We start from the raw sequence: 6844 nt of genomic DNA on the forward strand, positions 1-6844 counted from the left end.
CTGAACATCTTCTTCCATTTTAAGGGCAACAAAGTCTACTAAAATGAAGAATTTGCCCACTTTGATAGAGATGTTCTCAAGTATGTCCATTGGATACTTAACGGATTGATCAGCCAATTGCAATGAAATTGTCGTGGGCCTCAGTTCTCCGATCTCCAACTTTTTGCATATTGATAGAGGCATTAAACTCATGCTTGCCCCAAGATCGCAGAGGACCTTGCCTATTTTCTTGTTGCCAACGAGGCAGGGTATGGAGAAGCTTCCTGGATCTTTCAACTTTAGAGGCAGTTTATTTTGCAGTATGGCACTGCATTCCTCTGTTAGAGCTACTGTCTCATAATTTTCTAGCTTTTTTTTCTTTGATAGAATTTCCTTAAGAAATTTGGCATAGGATGGCATCTAAGAGAGTGTTTTAGTGAAGGGGATGTTGATATCTTTGAGGAAAAGGTAGGGGAGGCTGGTATGGCTCTGATAACTTCTTTTTCTTCCTTGCTTCCTCTTCCTTATCTTTCTTGGCTTCTCCCTCCTTTTTCTCTGCTTGGCTTTCAGATTTTTCTAAGGTCTCATCTGTTGGTTCTTTCTCTGATTGTACTAGAGTTCTCCCACTCCTCAATGTAACTGCCTTACAATGCTTCCTTGGGTTCATCTTCGGTTGACTAGGCAGTTTACTAGCAGCCTCACTTGAAGAACTTGCTTGCTGAGCAATTTGATTCTCTAGCATCTTGTTATGGGTAGCAAGTTGGTCCATTTTGAAAGTCAGTTGTTTAATCAATTCATTCTATTGTTCTTGAGTTGCTAGGAACCCTTCCATCATGGATTCCATGGTCATCTTCGGTTCAGGTTGTTGAGGTTGAGGAGGCGGTGGTGGCTGTGCAAAGTTTTGGCCTCTATTCTAAAATCCAAGGGGTGCTGGCGATTTGCACCCCTGTTGCTTGTTTATTGGCTAGTTCTGTTGATTGGACCATGAGAAATTTGGGTTGTTCCTCCATCTAGGGTTATAAGTGTTTGAATATGGATTGTTGGGCTGTCTCTGGTTGAAGTTTCCTCCATTATTCACATAGTTCATCTGTTCTGTAGAGGGTTTATTAAAGCTGTTATATTCTGAATATCCTCCTCCATAGTTGTCCTCATGTTGACTATTCATCCTTACTGTATTGGCCTGCATTTTATCAAGCCTGCTTGTGAGCTTATCAAATTCAGCATTTATCATGCTTACGGCATCCACTTCTAGGACTCCTGCTGTTCTCTTTGCATTTCCTCTTTCATTTGACCATTCATAATTATGGTATGCAACCCTTTCTAGAAGTTCAAGTGCTGGTGTCACTGTTTTTTCCATTAAGTCACCTTCTGTAGCTGAATCAACTGTGCTCCTTGTAGAGGGTAGTAACCCATTGTAGAAATTTTACACTAGTAGCCAATCCTCTATGCCATGGTGTGGACATTCCCTCTGCAGGTCTTTATATCTTTCCCATGCGTCATAGAGTGATTCAGCTTCCTTTTGTCTGAAGGTGTTGAGCTTAAGTCTCAGTTTTGCAGTCTTTGCAGGTGGAAAATACCTTGCTAGAAAAGCTTGTGAGAGGTTTTCCCAAGTGGTGAACATTCCAGCTGGTTGAGAAAGTAACCACTTCCTTGCTTTGTCTCGAAGGGAGAATGGAAATGCTCTGAGTCTTATGGCTTGATCAGACACTCCATTCATCTTAAATGTGTCACAAAAAGCAAGAAAGCACTGGAGGTGATAATGTGGATCTTCTGTTGGTGAACCCACAAACTGGGTTTGTTGAATCATTTGAAGCCATGCTGGTTTTAATTCAAAGTTGTTGGCTTCCACTATGGGTCTAGTGACACTGGGTTGAAATCCTTGGACAGATGGTGCTCTGTAGTCTCTCAAGAGTCTTGGTCTATCATTATTATCGGCCATGGTTGGAATTTTAGGATCTTTTTGATCGTGCTCTTGATGTTTCCTTTCTCTTCTGATGGCTCTCAGAGTTCTGTCTATCTCTGGATCATAGTCCAAAATTTCTTCTTCTGGCCTTGTTCAGGTCATATACCACATCGGGCACCTAAGAGAAAAGAAAAGGAATAAAACAAATCAAACAAAATTAGGTAATAATATAATTGCCCAAATCAGCTAAATTGCCTATCGCTTAATATTACTAAAGCTAAAGTCCTTGGCAACAGCGCCAAAAACTTGTTTACTGGTTTTACAACCACCACAAGTGCACGGATCGCTAACAAGTAATAAAGTGATGAGTAATGTATCGTTCCCATGAGGAATTTGATTAGTAAGTACCAATCTACACAGTAATTTTAACTATTTAGGCTATCGAACAATGAAGGAATGGAAGTTGTCTATTTTAAGCACTGAAATGATAAACTTAAAATGAAGTAATCTATTTTGGAACAATTCTGGAATTAAGATTTCACACCTGAATTTACTAGTTTTGAGAACCGTTTACCTTGATGGAAATCAGTCCTAAGGTATCCTAAGTCCTCTCTCAAGGTACCTAAGGTGCATTCTAATTAACTTAAACCCGACTTTCATGGCGATCAGATTAATTAAAATCCCTTAAGGTCTTTGACTAATTTTGAAGTTCCACAAAGGTATCAGCCTATGTCTAGGTCAGAATTCCTAGGTTTAAGATCTTGATTTTCTAATATTAATCTTCACCTTTTGGTCCTTCAATTAATATCTACAATCAATATTCAGTGGGTACCAGCATGTAGTATGCATTAAGATCACAAGAAATTAAATCAAGAAACAAATCTCAAATCCAATAAATAAAATTTAATGTTTATCCATAACAATGATTACAAGTATTACTCTCTCAATTGCAGAATATAAAAACTACTCACTCATGAGTTCAACAAACATCATGATAAAAAGGTAAAGACAATAAAAAGAAATTATATAGAAGAAATAAAACAATAAAAATCCGTTTAAGGAGATGGAATGAAGGAACCGAAGAAAGTTTGTAGCTTTGATCTTGTGGGACTTCGGCTGGAGAACTCCCTTTGATACTGATATTCTTCTCCTCAAGACAGCTGAAAAGAGTGCAGAATGTGAGCTTCTCTAAAACTCCTAAAAGTGTTGTCAAAAGTGAAGGAGCGGAAGCATGAAAATTATTAGATTAGAACATTGAATTCAAAAATTTTTCTTCTAGGGTCTCATGCATCATGCAAGATTCAATTTTTACCTATTGATTTCAATGTTCAATTGCATATTAAAACTCTTTTAATATGTATTTGGATCTATGTTTGCCATTTAAGATTTTAGAATTAACAGATTAATTCATTAGAACCCTAAATTAAATTAAGAACATGTGTACTAACCTTTTGATGCAATGTAATTGTGTTTGGTACATTTGTGAAGCACCTAGGACCCCAGATGTTGTCTCTCTAGCTTGTCCACACTAAGATCACCAGTGGAAGCCCCTTGAACAACTTCTAAAGCCTTGCCAACCAATTAGAAAATAGGGATTTGCCTTTAGAGAGGTTGTAGATGTATACATGACACTCAAAATTACAACACAAGCCTTGCCAACCAATAAGCAATTTTAATTCAAGAGATTATTGGCAATTCTCTTTGAATTGATGAGAGATGATGAAGAAGAGAGGAAGAGAGGCTCAAAGGTGGCAGCACATATGAGAGAATAGCAGATTGTTATTTTACTCTTTTATAACAACACATTATATAATTAGGTCATCACTTAAAACCCTTATCACATGTCATCTTTTGATTGGCCAGAATTTTAATTTGGCCCAATCACATTATGCCAAGTGTCAAAGCTAGATTTAATCTTGACTTTGATCATCTTACATGATTGGAAGACAAATGGCAAGCTTATATTTAGTGCCATGTGTCACCATCTCATGGTGCCACATGTCACCTTGTGAAATGACCAAATTACCCTTGTGTTGTAATTTTGAGTTCTCAACCCAAAATAACTATTTCTCCTCTTCTAATCAATTTATATTAAATATAAACTAATTAATTAATCTCTACTAATTAATTTCTCATAATTAAATTCATATTTAAACACTTTAAATATAAATTTAACTTATACTATACATCCAATAATCTAGATTTGATTTTAAGCCATGCTAAGGACTTTGCAATCTAATTGCAAAACAAACCTATTTAATTAATCAATTAAACTCTTTAACTAATTAATTAAATCACATTTAACTTGGTGATTACTTGGGTATGTGTGTGACTCACTAGGTTCATTACTAATTGGCAATGAGATATGATATTAACTCTTAATATCATCAGAACTCTTTCTTACCATAAATGATTTCTCTAAATCATTTTACACACCTCATAGACCATGGTTAATACCTAGCATAGCATGCCATGTGTTAGTAGTATGTCCTAGAGCATATCATTTAGTATGTATCTTGTGCATGTTTTTATTAATAAAAGGCATTTTCAATTTTCCATTTCATAATATATTTATGTGTAATAGAAAAGGTCCATTGATATTTTGTTAGAAATTCTATTCTTAAGTTATTAAGAATATGAGTGACAGTATTTCTAACACAAAGTATCATAAATAGATTCACAATCGAGTATACTTCACAATAAGGACATGACTTATCTAGTAAGATTGTATTCATATTTATTCCCAAGTTATTTATATGAGATATAAATAAGATGGAATGGTGAGTCTCATGCCACATAACAAACATGATAGGCACTTATACATGATAAGTAGGCCGAACCAGTGACATTTATAACAAGCACATGGAGTTTACTCTTGTCAATGTATTGTCATAAATCATATCAGTGCATATAATTTTTAGACCTGAGATTGCACAGTTATCTTGTATATAAGTGGTTTGAGTTTAATACTGCTTTCATACCTGTATTGTGTATGGGTATATGGGCATGTGTTGGCTCCTACTAGTGATGTATGGAGGTAGGTGTTGATCAAGATGGAATCTGTTCCTCTAAGTAAATAGGGATAAAATCCTATGTTCATTTAATTGTTCTTGATGTTTCAAGTTCCTGGACAGGACAGATAGATTTAATCAGAAAAGAGTTTCTGATGAGAAAATCTTTTTAATCAAGAACTGGAATTAAAAGAGAATATAATATTCATAGGAAATGGGGTTTGACATAAACCATGACTCCAGCTCGAATTGGAATTTTGTAACAGAGAGATTATAGTGCATGGTAACATATGATTATAGGTTCATTTAAGGTAAACCTTATTACTAATTGGGTGGCCTTGGCATGCTATGCTAGGTGTTAACCATGGTCTATGAGGTGCATAAAATGATTTAGAAAAATCATTTATGGTAAGAAAGAGTTCTGATGATATTAAGAGTTGATATCATATCTCATTGCCAATTAGTGATGAGCCTAATAAGTCACACACATACACAAGTAATCACGAAATTAAATATGATTTAATTAATTAATTAAAGAGTTTAATTCATTAATTAAATTGGTTTTGGTTTGCAATTAGATTACAAAGTCCCTAGCATGGCTTGAAACCAAATCTAGGTTATTGGATGTATAGTATAACTTAAATTTATATTTAAAGTGTTTAAATATGAATTTAATTAATGGGAAATTAATTAATAGAGATTAATTAATTAATTTATATTTGATATAAATTGATGAGAAAAAGAGAAATAATTATTTTGGGTTGAGAACTCAAAATTAAGACACAAGGGTATTTTGGTCATTTTACAAGGTGACATGTGGCACCATGAGATGGTGACACATGGCATTACATATAAGCTTGCCATATGTCTTTTAATCATGTAAGATGATCAAAGTCAAGATTAAATATAGGTTTGACACTTGGCACAATGTGATTGGGTAATTAAACCTAAAGCTAATTGAAAGGTGACATGTGGCAAGGGTTTTAAGTATTGACCTAGCTGTATAAGGAATAGGATGAAAAGAAAAAATACAAGCTGCCATTCATCTTTTTTGTGCCACCACCCCTTGGCTGTCTCTCCCTCTCTTCTTCTTCATCTCTTATCAATTCAAAGAGATAGCAAACAATATCTTGAATTAAAAATACTATAAATCATTTCTAGTGTCCTGTTTACATTTGTAATCTCTCAAAAGGCAAAACTTGATTTTCTAATTCATAGAAAAAGCTTTAGAAGCTGTTCAAGGGCTGCCATTGGTGATGTTGGTGTGGACAAGCTAGAGGGATAACATCTGGTGTCCTAGACGCATCCCAAAGGTGCCAAACACACTGCAGTGCATCAAAAAGGTTAGTGCACTTGTTCTTGATCTAATCTAGGGTTCTAATGAATTAATCTGTTAATTCTAAAATCTTAAATGGAAAATATAGATCCATAAACATATTAGAAGAGTTTTAATATGCTGTTTATTATTGAAATCAAATAGATAAAAAATAAATCTTGCATGATGCATGTGACCCTAGATGAAAAATTTTGAATTTCAATGATCTAAACTTATGTTTTTCATGCTTCCATTCCTTTAATTGGTATCAGAGTCACTATATTTGCCATTTAAATTGTTGATTATATGATTTAATTGCGTGGTATGATCATGAGATGATAGAACCATTGCTGGTTGCAAAAGAATGGTGGCGGCATGGTGATGAACACCATTGGTGCGCACACTTTGTGGTCTCCAATGGTGTGCTCAAGGTTTGGGTTTTTAGTTTACAATTGTTGTATGATCTAAAAGCTCTTCGTATGTCTAATTAAATCGCTTAATTACATTTTTAATTGCGCAATTAAATTTTGATTCAAATCTGAAATTTTAAAGTTGTTTGAATGTAATTCAAATCTGAATTTTTAAATTTGTTTGAATCATATTCAGATCTGGATTTTTAAGTTTTATTTAATTGTT

At 34.5% G+C, this 6844-nt stretch overlaps 1 non-coding gene across 1 annotated transcript; it reads left to right on the forward strand.

Moving 5' to 3' along the window:
- The first annotated feature begins 1424 nt into the window (after window positions 1-1424).
- LOC131181807 (small nucleolar RNA R71) lies at window positions 1425-1531 on the forward strand. The gene has a single exon (XR_009150284.1). It is a non-coding gene; the product is annotated as a small nucleolar RNA R71 (small nucleolar RNA).
- The last annotated feature ends 5313 nt before the right edge of the window (window positions 1532-6844 follow it).

The sequence above is a fragment of the Hevea brasiliensis genome, chromosome 7 (assembly GCF_030052815.1).
Source record: "Hevea brasiliensis isolate MT/VB/25A 57/8 chromosome 7, ASM3005281v1, whole genome shotgun sequence".
NCBI lineage: Eukaryota > Viridiplantae > Streptophyta > Magnoliopsida > Malpighiales > Euphorbiaceae > Hevea > Hevea brasiliensis.